The sequence below is a fragment of the Scyliorhinus canicula genome, chromosome 1 (genome assembly GCF_902713615.1).
Source record: "Scyliorhinus canicula chromosome 1, sScyCan1.1, whole genome shotgun sequence".
NCBI lineage: Eukaryota > Metazoa > Chordata > Chondrichthyes > Carcharhiniformes > Scyliorhinidae > Scyliorhinus > Scyliorhinus canicula.
In genome coordinates, this window is record NC_052146.1 from 296,857,084 (window position 1) to 296,871,238 (window position 14,155).

Genomic DNA, 14,155 nt, shown 5'->3' on the forward strand with positions numbered 1-14,155 from the left:
CTAACATCAGTGTCCTTGAAGGAGCCAACAGCTTTAGCACCAACGCCATGATTATCCAACCCAACTCCACTGGACTGGCCATGTACTTAGGATGTCAGAGTCCTGACTGTCAAAGCAGTCTTTTCAAGTAAGGCTCCCAAACACGAGGACAAAGGCAGCGCTTCAAAGAAACCCTGAAGGTTACCTCAAGGAATGCAACACGGCATCACCGTCCGGGAGACCCTTGTTGAGAAGAGACCTAATTGGAGATCTGCTCCTGATTGAAGGGACACAATTCTTCGAGACAACCGACAGCAAGAGGAGATCTGGAAAAGGAGCCTGAGAAAGGAATATCAGCGATCTAGAGTCCAAGGACCGATCCCACCCCCCAGAAACACCTGCCAAGTGTGCGGTCGAAGATGCGGCTCTAGGATCGGGCTCATCATTCATGCTAGAACCCATGACCAGTAAACGGAGTTTCATAGGGGACAGTCAATTCACAGGCGAGCGATCGCCGAAGAAGATGAAGTGTTAATTCTAGCAAATAATAGCCACAATCTAGGTTAAGGTAACCACATCTGGGAAATAGTCCTCAGGTTCAGCGAAGGTACAAAATGGTTACTTCTTTCAGGAGATCATGGGCGGGATTCTCCCGTACCCAGTGGGGCGGGGAGTCCCGGTGCCGAGGTGTGGCGTGAACCATTCCGGCGTCGGGCCCGCCCCAAAGGTGCGGAATCCTCCACACCGTCAGGGATTAGGCCGGCCCCGGAGTGGTTTGCTGGCTGGCGGGGAAGGGGCTTGGTGCCACACCAACCGGTGCCGAAGGGCCTCTGCCGGCCGCCGGTGAGTTGGCGCGTGCGCAGGAACGCCAGCTTGAGCTGGTGTCATCCCGGCGCATGCGTGGGAGGGTTCGTCTCCGCATCAGCCATGGCGGAGGACCACAGCGGCTGATGCGGAGGAATAGAGTGCCCCCACGGCACAGACCCTCCCGCGGATCAGTGGGCCCCGATCGTGGACTAGGCCACCATGGGGGCACCTCCCGGGGTCAGATCCCCCGCGTTCCCCCGAGAACCCCGGAGGCCGTCCATGGAGCTGGGCTCCGCCGGTGGGGACCAACCTTGATTTACGCCGGCGGGACCCTCGTTAAACCGGCGGGACTTCGGCCCATCGTGCCCCGGAGAATTCGGGCAGCCCCGGGGCCCATTGAGTCGCGTTGGTCCCCACCATTCTCCGAGGTGGGCAGCGAGATTCACTCCGGGGCGATTTTTAGAGGGGGCTGGAGAATTCGGAGGATGGCGGGGTCAAGCCGACCCCCGGCGATTCTCCAACCCGGTGGGGGGGTCGGAGAATCCTGCCCCATATCTACAACTGCTGCAGTTTTGATTTTAGTTGTCTCTCTCCCAGTCTCCTTTAGTTAGTGTTTTACAATTATACTGTTTCTTTCCCTTTGCTATTGACCTTGTGGAGTTGGCTTTTGACAAGTACACCTCAATTTCCTTATCTCTCCACTTGGAAGTTATCATCTCTATTGTCCCATTGTTTTCTCCCATCACATAGGTAAAATACTTGTTTTCCACTGTTAGACAAATTCACATCTCACCATTTCCCCAGACGTCTGTCTCTAATTCTCTGTTTTGCTTTGTTTTTTAATCTAATTTTTCCCCAATTCTCAACACTTCCCCATCATTCGGCATGACAGGGAGTAAAATGGTAGAGTGGTTATGTTATTGGACTAGTAATCCAGAGACCTGGAACCATAATTCGGTGACACAAATTCAATTCCCAGCATGGCAACTGGGGTATTTCAATTCAATTAACGAATAAAATGTGGTAAAAACGTGTGACCTTGGAATAATGATCGTGAAAACACTGGATTATTCTAAAACACCATCTGGTTCCCTAACCTGCTGTCCACATGTCTCTCCAAACTCACAGCAATGTGGTTGACACTTAACTGCCCTCTGAAATTGTCTCTTTTGAAGACATTTTGGACTTTGATACAACTGAGTGGCTTGCTCGGCCATTTCAGAGTCAACCACATTGATGTCACATGTAGGCTGGACCATGTCAGGATGGCAAATTTCCTTTCCTCGAAGGGCCATGAGTGAACAGGGCGGGGTTTACAACAATCCGTAATGGTTTCACCATCAGTATAACCGAGAGCCGCTTTTCACCCCAGATTCATTCATTGAATTTAAATTCCATCAGTTGCCAAGGTGGGAATTGAACCCACGTCCCCAGTTCATTTAGCCTACTGAATTCCTAGGCCAATATCATTACCATTACATCATTACCTCCTCATCATTTCAACTACTTAGTTGCGTTCAAGCATGTAGCTCACTATCACCGTCTCAAGGGCAGTTAGGGATGGGCAACAAGTACTCCAAGAACAAAATGCAAGATATGCATTTACACAGCATCTTTCACAACCAGTGAAGGCTTTTAGAGGTGTCGTTACTATTGTGATGTCAGAAATGGGGCAGTCAATTTGAGAATAGCAAGCTCCCATTAATAACCATGTAACACTGAGCAGCTAATCTATTTTAGTGGTGTTAGTTGAAAGACAAATATTGGCTGAGCACTCTTTGAAATAGTGCCATGAGGCCTTTTATTCTATGTCTGCCTCAAACAGCCTTGGTTGCTGAACTTCTTATTGGAAAGGAACACCTCTGACAGTGCAGCACTCCCACATCTCTGACAGTGCAGCACTCCCACACCTCTGACAGCGCGGCACTCCCACCTCTGACAGTGCAGCACTCCCACCCCTGACAGTGCAGCACTCCCACATCTCTGACAGTGCAGCACTCCCACACCTCTGACAGCGCGGCACTCCCACACCAATGACAGCGCAGCACTCCCACACCTCTGACAGTGCAGCACTCCCACCCCTGACAGTGCAGCACTCCCACCCCTGACAGTGCAGCACTCCCGCACCTCTGACAGCGCAGCACTCCCACACCTCTGACAGCGCAGCACTCCCACACCTCTGACAGTGCAGCACTCCCACCCCTGACAGTGCAGCACTCCCACTCCTCTGACAGCGCAGCACTCCCGCACCTCTGACAGTGCAGCACTCCCACACCTCTGACAGTGCAGCACTCCCACCCCTGACAGTGCAGCACTCCCACTCCTCTGACAGCGCAGCACTCCCACACCTCTGACAGTGCAGCACTCCCACACCTCTGACAGTGCAGCACTCCCACACCTCTGACAGTGCAGCACTCCCACACCTCTGACAGTGCAGCACTCCCACACCTCTGACAGTGCAGCACTCCCACCCCTGACAGTGCAGCACTCCCACACCTCTGACAGCGCAGCACTCCCACCCCTGACAGTGCAGCACTCCCACACCTCTGACAGTGCAGCACTCCCACCCCTGACAGTGCAGCACTCCCACCTCTGACAGTGCAGCACTCCCACACCTCTGACAGCACAGCACTCCCACCCCTGACAGTGCAGCACTCCCACACCAATGACAGCGCAGCACTCCCACACCTCTGACAGTGCAGCACTCCCACACCTCTGACAGTGCAGCACTCCCACACCTCTGACAGTGCAGCACTCCCACACCTCTGACAGCGCAGCACTCCCACACCTCTGACAGTGCAGCACTCCCACCCCTGACAGTGCAGCACTCCCACACCTCTGACAGCGCAGCACTCCCACCCCTACAGTGCAGCACTCCCACCCCTGACAGTGCAGCACTCCCACACCTCTGACAGCGCAGCACTCCCGCCCCTACAGTGCAGCACTCCCACCCCTACAGTGCAGCACTCCCACTCCTCTGACAGTGCAGCACTCCCACACCTCTGACAGAGCAGCACTCCCACACCTCTGACAGTGCAGCACTCCCACACCTCTGACAGTGCAGCACACCCACACCACTGACAGTGCAGCACTCCCACACCTCTGACAGTGCAGCACACCCACACCACTGACAGTGCAGCACTCCCACACCTCTGACAATGCAGCACTCCCACATCTCTGACAGTGCAGCACTCCCACACCTCTGACAGTGCAGCACTCCCACACCTCTGACAGTGCAGCACTCCCACCCCTGACAGCGCAGCACTCCCACACCTCTGACAGTGCAGCACTCCCACACCTCTGACAGTGCAGCACTCCCACCCCTGACAGCGCAGCACTCCCACACCTCTGACAGTGCAGCACACCCACACCACTGACAGTGCAGCACTCCCACACCTCTGATAGCGCTGCACTCCCACACCTCTGACAGTGCAGCACTCCCACACCTCTGACAGTGCAGCACTCCCACACCTCTGACAGTGCAGCACACCCACACCACTGACAGTGCAGCACTCCCACACCTCTGACAGTGCAGCACTCCCACCCCTACAGTGCAGCACTCCCACACCTCTGACAGTGCAGCACTCCCACACCTCTGACAGCGCAGCACTCCCACCCCTGACAGCGCAGCACACCCACACCACTGACAGTGCAGCACTCCCACCCCTGACAGTGCAGCACTCCCACACCTCTGACAGCGCAGCACTCCCACCCCTGACAGTGCAGCACTCCCACATCTCTGACAGTGCAGCACACCCACACCACTGACAGTGCAGCACTCCCACACCTCTGATAGCGCTGCACTCCCACACCTCTGACAGTGCAGCACTCCCACACCTCTGACAGTGCAGCACACCCACACCACTGACAGTGCAGCACTCCCACACCTCTGACAGTGCAGCACTCCCACCCCTACAGTGCAGCACTCCCACACCTCTGACAATGCAGCACTCCCACACCTCTGACAGTGCAGCACTCCCATAGTATTGCACTGGAGTGTCAGCTCTGAATGTTACGTCCTGGAGTGGGATTTCAACCCACAACCGAACGCTGGCTTTTCCAGGTCACCAACATCCCATGAATGAATAGGAAACAAAATCAGGTATATTTAAAGCAAGTTATACCTTTGTTACACGTGTGATAGAATCACCGGGTTGGCCATCATGCTGTGATGTTTCAATCACTATTGCTTTATTTTTGTAAATATGGGCCGGGATTTTTTGTTGCGAGTTAGCCTCGCTGCCACTGCTGGCGAAGACGGAGAATTTGGCCCATATGTACGTTAGGACACACACCTGATGTCTTCTCGCGCAATTTTACATGGGTTTGGGTCGGACTCGCGCCCGCTCAAGCTCCGTAAAATTCTGGCCATTAGGTGACCAAAAGCTTGGTCAAAGAGTTAGGTTTTAAGAAATGTCTTGAATGAGTAAAGCGAGATAGAGGGGTGTAGGGGAGGAATTCCAGAGATCAGGGTCAGGATTCTCCGACGCCCCGCCCGGTCGGAGAATCCCCGGGGGGAGGCCCGAATCCCGCCCCGACGCCGGCTGCTCTATATTCCGGCGCCGTTTTTCGGGCAGAGGCAGGATACCCGCCACGCCAGTCGGGGGCCATTGACAGCGGCCTCCACGGTGATTCTCCGGGCCCTGATGGGCCAAGTGGCCGTCCAGTTTTTGCCAGTCTCGCCGCCGTGAATTACTCAAGGTGTGTGAGTATGCGGGGGCTGTTCTCGTGGGGTTGCGGGGGGATCCTACCCCGGGGGGCCCCCACGGTGGCCTGGCCCATAATCAGGGCCCAACGATCTGTGGGTGGGCTTGTTCTGTGGGGGGGACTTATTTCCTCCGCGCCGGGCCCGCCATATTGCCCGGGGGCGGCGCGGAGAAGAGACCCCCGCGCATGCACGGAAATACGCCGGCCATTCTGCGCATGCGTGAACTCGCGCCATCCCTTCGGCGCCGGCTGGATCGGCGCCAATCCCTCCGGCGTCCACCAAGCCCCGAATGTTCGGGGAATTCCTCGCTTTCAGGGGCTTTTGACGCCGGAGTGGTTGCCACTGGTCTTCCCGCCGGCGTGGGGCGTAGTCCCCAAAAGGGTGAATCCCGGCCGGGCCCCAACTGAACGCACAGCCAGTAATGATGCAGCGATTAAAATGCTCAAGAGGCCGGAATTAGAGGAGAGCAGATTCCTCGAAGGGTTGTGGGATTGGAGAAGGTTACTGAAATAGGAGAGTTAAGGTCATGGAGAGATATGAAGAAAAGGATCAGAATTTTAAAATCAAGGCGTTGCTTGACCTGAAGCCAACGTACCTCAGGGCAGAAAGTACTTGATCTGAATTAGGACAGGGTTTTGGATGATCTCCAGTCTACGGAGGATATCTCTCAAATCTAATCTCTAATCCAACCTAACCTTGTGGTCAAATTCAGCTGTTTCCTGTTAACACAACGCAGACCAGCCATTGTGCCTCCCTCTTCACAGCCTATACAATGCAGCATACCGATTCGCCAGGTCACTGGGCACAGCTCCAGCACATCGAACTGATTCTGTATAAATTGGACCATTTTAACTTTCTAAGCAAAGCAGGGCTGACATTCAGGAGGCCCCAACTCCTGGTTCAGTGATCCCAGCCTGCGAAATAAATGTTTTTCTCCCTTAAAGAGGTTGGAGAAACTTGGTTTGTTCTCACTGGAGCGCCGGAGGTTGAGGGGAGACCTGATAGAGGTCTACAAGATCATGAGGGGCATGGACAGAGTGGATAGTCAGAAGCTTTTTCCCAGGATGGAAGAGTCAATTATTAGGGGACATAGGTTTAAGGTGCGAGGGGCAAGGTTTAGAGGAATGTGTGAGGCACGTTTTTTACACAGAGGGTGGCGGGAGCCTGGAACTCTCTGCCGGGGGAGGTAGTGGAAGCAGGGACGATAGTGACATTCAAGGGGCATCTTGATAAATACATGAATAGGATGGGAATAGAGGGATATGGACCCAGGAAGGGTTGGGGGTTTTAGTTCAAACGTTTACATGGTCGGCACGGGCTTGGAGGGCCGAAGGGCCTGTTCCTGTGCTGTACTTTTCTTTGTTCTTTGTTCTAAATTAAACTCATTCTTTTGTTCAAAACGCAAGCCAATGTTAGTTAAAGCCATTAGCACTAAAAGAGGTCAGCGCACGATACAAGGACGTGCATTTGGACTTAACACTGCTCTGAATCAGAAATATCATGGGAGCCTTGGCGAGACACGTGCATTGGCTGGAGATTAATCATTCATCTTAAAGCTGCTCTGCCCCATAATTTCCAACCTGATAATTAAGTGAATGTTTAACACAATAATCTCAGTCGTCCTTTCTAGCTGCAATTTGTTCATCCTTTTGAAACAAATTCCTACATAAACACCTCTGAAGCAGCCCCTCTATTTATGTCAGTCAGTCGTCCTGCTGTCTTTTCGTCATCAGTCAGAAGTCAAACAAAGACAGAATCAGATCATTTCTAATTCCTCTGCTAATTTAGTAGCTCGAATGTAAAAATAAACTGCCTTCAAAAACCCAACTGCCTGCTAAGAAACTCGCTGGTGGTCGTGCTGAAGGCCCGGGGTGAACGCTGTGTCGCTGGAGGACTTTAAATCAGCTGGGATAAATTTGGAGTAGTGTAGGAGAGAAACAGGTCAGAGTGCGAAAAGGAGCAGAACCTCGAGATAACCTCATGGGTGATAGTGACTGCGATGGCAGCTAGTGCAGACAGAAGGGCGCTCATACTGTTTCAGAGAATCTGTCTGCTTCAGTACCGTGAGGGACTGCAAGATAGCTGAGGTATCTTGGAAAGGGAATTTACGAGTTCTCCATCGATGGCACTTTCAACAACCCATCTATAACAAGCGTCTTCGCAACACGGGTACCAATGTGCCAATAATTTTTTTTAAATAAATTTAGAGTACCCAATTCATTTTTTCCAATTAAGGGGCAATTTAGCGTGGCCAATCCACCTGCCCTGCACATCTTTGGGTTGTGGGGGCGAAACCCACGCAAACACGGGGAGAACGTGCAAACTCCACACGGACGGTGACCCAGAGCCGGGACCGAACCTGGGACCTCGGCGCCGTGAGGCAGCAGTGCTAACCACTGCGCCACCGTGCTGCCCTCCAATGTGCCAATAATTGCAGCAACTCAATCATTCCTTCAACAGCACATTACAAACCCACAATCTCGAGCACTTAGAAAGACAAGGGCAACATGGGCACGCCGCCACCTGCAAGCCACGCACCATCCAGACTTGGAAATATATCACCGGTCCTTCACTAGCGCTGGGTCACACTCCCTCACTAACAGCACTGTGGGTGTACTTACACCACCAGGACTGCAGCGGTTCAAGAAGGCGGCTCACCACCACCTTCTCAAGTGCAATCAGGGATGGGCAATAAATGGTGGCCTTGCCAACGATGCCCACATCCTTGAATGAATAAAAAAGAATAATATGCCAGTGACTGGTAGCAAAATGTTATGAATCCCAATTTGGAATATTCTTCATCTTTTAACATCCAATAGTTTGCCAACAACTTACTTTTAGGTTGCACCTTGCAATGGGGAAAAGTGTCTCAAAATGCTCCACAGAGGCATCGTCAAAAGCACATCACGTTCAGTTGGGGAGGAGATATCAGGACAGGAGATCAAAAGATTAGACAAACAGATAGGTTTTGGGGAGTGTCTTAAAGAAGGAGAAAGAAGAAATTAGCAAGTGTGGGACTGAGCTGAATGAAGACAATGCCACTAACAGGGGGGCTAAAAGGAGGAGAAAATTCATGCGAGTAATAGAGGAGTGTCGCGATCTGGAGAGCACTTGTAAGGTGGGGGAAGGTTACAGAGATATGGAGGAAGACCTAAACATGAGGGTGAGAATTTGAGATTATCGGCAGCCGCGGTTGGTCAATGGAAACAGGGGAACGGGGAGCCAGGGATTATTATGGGATAGGACATGGGCTGAGTGTGCAGGACAGGATAATGAGGTTGGCAAAGCATTACAGAAGCTGAGTTTCTGGTGACTCAAACAAACTCGCTTCCTGCTCCATTAGCGAAGTGTTGTCACCTCCTTCTCTCTCTCTCTATCTTCCTTTTCACAAAGGACTGAACTTGCTGACCCATTGCAACTTCCCAGCAGCAAAACAAAATTCGCCAGAACCAGTGGAACCTGCCCACAGGGCAAAACGTTCATTAACACTCAACCCGAGGTGACAGCATGTCTGATAAACAGCTCCTCACTGATAAAAGCTGCCATGTTGATGAGGGATACAGACAATTGGTCTATCGAGTAATTAGAAATGTGTATGACGTGAGAGGATGGGGACAACAGGAGACAATTCATGAATGGACACACTTTAATCCCAGCAACACAAAATCTCGTTGGCGACAAAGATCTCATGTGAACAGTGAATGAGTCCATTGCGCACATCTTGCTGATACACACAAGATCCAAAAGGTGATGTTGAGAGGATATTTACCCTTGTTGGGGAAGGGCTAGCACATGTATTACTGGAAGGGGATGCATGCACAATCAGATTATGACAGTGTAAGGGCAGCACGGTGGCCTAGTGGTTAGCACAACCGCCTCACGGCGCTGAGGTCCCAGGTTCGATCCCGGCTCTGGGTCACTGTCCGTGTGGAGTTTGCACGTTCTCCCCGTGTCTGCGTGGGTTTCACCCCCACAACCCAAAGATGTGCAGAGTAGGTGGATTGGCCACGCTAAATTGCCCCTTAATTGGAAAAAATAATTGGCTAATCTAAATTAAAAAAAAAAAAGATTATGACAGTGTTCTTCAAACTTTTTTCCCGGGGACCCATTTTTACCAACCGGCCAACCTTCGCAACCCACGCCGGCCGACCTTTGCGACCCACGCCGGCTGGCCTTTGCGACCCACGCCGGCCGACCTTTGCGACCCACGCCGGCCGACCTTTGCGACCCACGCCGGCCGACCTTTGCGACCCACGCCGGCCGACCTTTGCGACCCACGCCGGCCGACCTTCGCGACCCACGCCGGCCGACCTTCGCGACCCACGCCGGCCGACCTTTGCGACCCACGCCAGCCGACCTTTGCGACCCACGCCGGCCGACCTTTGCGACCCACGCCGGCCGACCTTCGCGACCCACGCCGGCCGACCTTCGCGACCCACGCCGGCCGACCTTCGCGACCCACGCCGGCCGACCTTTGCGACCCACGCCGGCCGACCTTCGTGACCCACGCCGGCCGACCTTTGCGACCCACGCCGGCCGACCTTCGCGACCCACGCCGGCCGACCTTCGCGACCCACGGCGGCCGACCTTTGCGACCCACGCCGGCCGACCTTTGCGACCCACGCCGGCCGACCTTCGCGATCCACGCCGGCCGACCTTTGCGACCCACACCGGCCTTGCTTCACGATCCACGCCAGCCGACCCGCGTGACCCACCATTTTCTCTCACCTTGTTTGCTGCTGACAAAAATGGAGGGAATGGTTTTGGGTCCCTTTGGCCCTCGTACACACTCCTCCAATGGAACCTGTTGGATGAAGGTGAAGCCTCCCGGTGTCGGAAAGTATGGAGTCTCCATCTGTCCAAAGTTCTGAACTTTTCCTGTAAAATTTTATCAAATAAAACCTCCCCCCCCGAACTTGTAAAAAAAATAAAAACATAAAAGGAGTAAAATAAATGAAAAAATTAATATAATCCCCCCCAAACATGTAAAAAAAATGAATAAAATAAATGAAAAAATGAATAAAACTCCCCCGAACTTGTAAAAAAAAAAGGAAAAAATAATGAATAAAATAAAAATTAAATGAATAAAATAAATGAATAAAAACCACTACAGAACTTGTAAAACAAAAAGCTGCAAAAAAATAGCGGCTGCACTGCGCATGCGTGCCCGATTATGGAAAGCCGGCTGCTGCGCGGGGATTTGTGCAATCGGGGGTGCCGCGGACAATGGCTCCCCCACCCTCCCGACACCTGCCTGCAAGCCACCCGTGTGCCGCGCCCCTGACTTTGAAGAACACTGGATTATGGGGTGGCTATCTGTTAGTGGGATAGAGCATAGAACAGTACAGCACAGAACAGGTCCTTCGGCCCTCAATGTTGTGCCGAGCCATGATCACCCTACTCAAACCCACGTATCCACCCTATATCCGTAACCCAACAACACCCCCCTTAACCTTACTTTCATTAGGACTCTACGGGCAATTTAGCATGGCCAATCCACCTAACCCGCACATCTTTGGACTGTGGGAGGAAACCGGAGCACCCGGAGGAAACCCACGCACACAGGGGGAGGACGTGCAGACTCCACACAGTGACCCAGCCGGGAATCGAACCTGGGACCCTGGAGCTGTGAAGCATTTATGCTAACCACCATGCTACCCTGCTGCCCACTGCTACCCTGCTGCCCACATGAGGTGTATTATACAGGACTCAGCGACTGTTGCCGAGGAAACAAGAGCAAGCCAAATTTCTAATTTCACATGTTGAATGTGATAGACACAACTCACGTCAAATTTTGAGAAGATACCAGTACAAGATAGTAATGCAGCCTTGGGGAGTTCAGCCTACAGTGAAGGGGGCACAGCTGCATTAATTCTGCCACACCATCTGTGAAGAGGAGTCACAGGATAACAATTCATGCCATTCGTCAGTGACCAAGCTGATTCCAATCCTTTGCAAGTTCTCACCTGCCACAGATCTCCAGATGTCACACCTGTGGAATGGAATGTTGCTCACCTCCAAGTGTGTGCTGGACTCCATGGGCTCAGGTAGCATGAGGAACAATGTGATCCATGGAGCCAAAGCTTAGCTGCCCAACCTCTCCCATAGCTCTTTTCTTCACACCTTTGTACTCAGCACTCTTTACCCATTCCTGCTGCTGCATGGGTAAAGCACTCTTTACCCATTCTTGTGCATGGTCAGAAGTCTTACAACACCAGGTTAAAGTCCAGCGGGCGGAATTCTCCGCTGGTGGCCAAAATCGTGGAGGCCTTCGTGAACTTGGCCAAGGTTCACGACGGCCTCGGGGCCCGCTCCCCGCACCTAATTCACCCCCACACGGGGGGCTAGAAGCGTGCCCCCGTCATTCCCGGCCGCGACCTCGGCCGCCGGAAATGACGCCCGAACGGCGCTTCGTGGATGACATCAGCGCGCAGACGACGCGAACCCGCGCATGCACGGTGCCGTCTTTCTCCACCCCCGCCCGGCAAGGCGTGGCGGCTTGATCTTGCCGGGCGGCGGAGGGGAAAGAGCGCGTCCGTTTTGGACGCAAGCCCGACGATCGGTGGGCACCAATCGCGGGCCTGTCCCCTCTGGAGCACAGTCGCGGTGCTCCCGTCCCAATCGGGCCCCTGGATTCCCCAAACAGGCATCTGCCGCCCGTTTCACGAATGCAGCGACCAGGAATGGTTGCTGCCATGGTGAAACGGGCGTGAAGGGCCGGCCGCTCGGCCCATCGGGCTCGGAGAATCGGTGTTCACCGTGAAAAACGGCAAGCGCCGATTTTTCCGAGGGGGGGGGGGAGAATCGCGGGGGCGCCAGGGGGGGCATAAAAAATGTCGGGAAGCCCTCCCATGATTCTTCCACGCCACGTGGGGAGCGGAGAATTCCACCCAACAGGTTTGTTTCAAATACGAGCTTTTGGAGCACTGCTCCTTCCTCAGCTCCTTCATTCACCTGAGGAAGGAGCAGTGCTCCGAAAGCTCGTGTTTGAAACAAACCTGTTGGACTTTAACCTGGTGTTGTAAGACTTCTTACTGTGCTCACCCCAGTCCAACGCCGGCATCTCCACATTATTCTTGTGCATGAAATACACATGAGGTCAGTTTTGGTGGATGAGTTGAAGCTGATTAGAGTATATCACTGGCGGGATTTGGTGAAGTGATGGGGCTGAGATCTGTACCAAGTTACTGCGGGAGGCCCAACTCTGCTTCACCACAGGAGCGATCCCTGTCCTCACCGGCGAGCTCTGCGGCAGCCTCCTCGAACCCGCTGAGGGCGAGTATCTCTGTTGTCCCTCTCCGGTCTGGATTTGTTCTTGTATGTGGTGTGTAGGTTTGGCCTATATGGAGACATAATAAATAGATGTAATGGGAGAGGTTGGGGCAGAGGTTGGGTGGAATGATTGTCCCCTGTATGTGATGTGCCCTCCCAAGAAAGGACAGCAAATGGAGTTGGAGCAACAAGACAGATGGGGCTGTGAACGTCTTGCTGAGAGAGTGTTGATATGTATTCCCTGTGACTGTGAGAGATCTGTGAAGAGAGTTACCCTTACAAGATGCCACGCTGAGAGTTTGATAGCGGAGGGAGCCGAGAGCAGACTGACCCTGGCGGAGTGGATGAGATTATTCACCCCCTTCCTACTTTGGATGGCACTTTGTGGGTGGGTGGCAGCTGCGCTGACCTCCAGGAGAGGTGAGTTTGGTGTGCTGCTTTGAGCTATCCCTAAGGGTTGCTGTTGGGCCCCCACTCCCTGAAGTAGTGCTGAAAACTGGCACTGCCTTCTTCTTGAGGGTGCTAGACTTTTGCCTCTGGGATTTAAGGGCAGCATGGTAGCATTGTGGATAGCACAATGGCTTCACAGCTCCGGGGTCCCAGGTTCGATTCCGGCTTGGGTCACTGTCTGTGCGGAGTCTGCACATCCTCCCCGTGTGTGCGTGGGTTTCCTCCGGGTGCTCCGGTTTCCTCCCACAGTCCAAAGATGTGCAGGTTAGGTGGATTGGCCATGATAAATTGCCCTTAGTGTCCAAAATTGCCCTTAGTGTTGAGTGGGGTTACTGGGTTATTGGGATAGGGTGGAGGTGTTGAACTTGGGTAGGGTGCTCTTTCCAAGAGCCGGTGCAGACTCGATGGGCCGAATGGCTTCCTTCTGCACTGTAAATTCTATGATCCAGACATGTTGGAGGGTCTGGCGAAGACAGGTGGGCTGGACTGGTATTTAAATATGGCGCCAAGATCTTCAAACCCACCAGGTGAGGGTGGGTGAATGAATCAGCTGCCTGCCAGCCCCCCCCCCCCCGGGAACATGCCTGTGCATAATTACTGAGGCCGCGGGGTCCTGGGTGTTCTGGCCAACAGGAAAGGTGGCTCCGGAGCTGCCTGCCACCACACGTAGTTTGAAAATGGGAGAATTCCACCCAATGTTTGGCCGCCACGGGCCTTGCAAAATAAGCCTCTTCAGGAGAGAACGGAAGAATGCTGGTAGGGGTCAGAGGTAGGAGGCTAAAGTCCACATGCGAACAGGCTGCTGAGATTTAAAAACGGGGCTGTCCCTGAGGGCCGTTAAATGGAGATGGTTTCTGTCTCTCGCTCCCCCAGATTGCCTTGGCTGATCAACCGGTGCACTAATTGTGCCAAAGTATTTCTCAGTCCCTATCTTCCTCA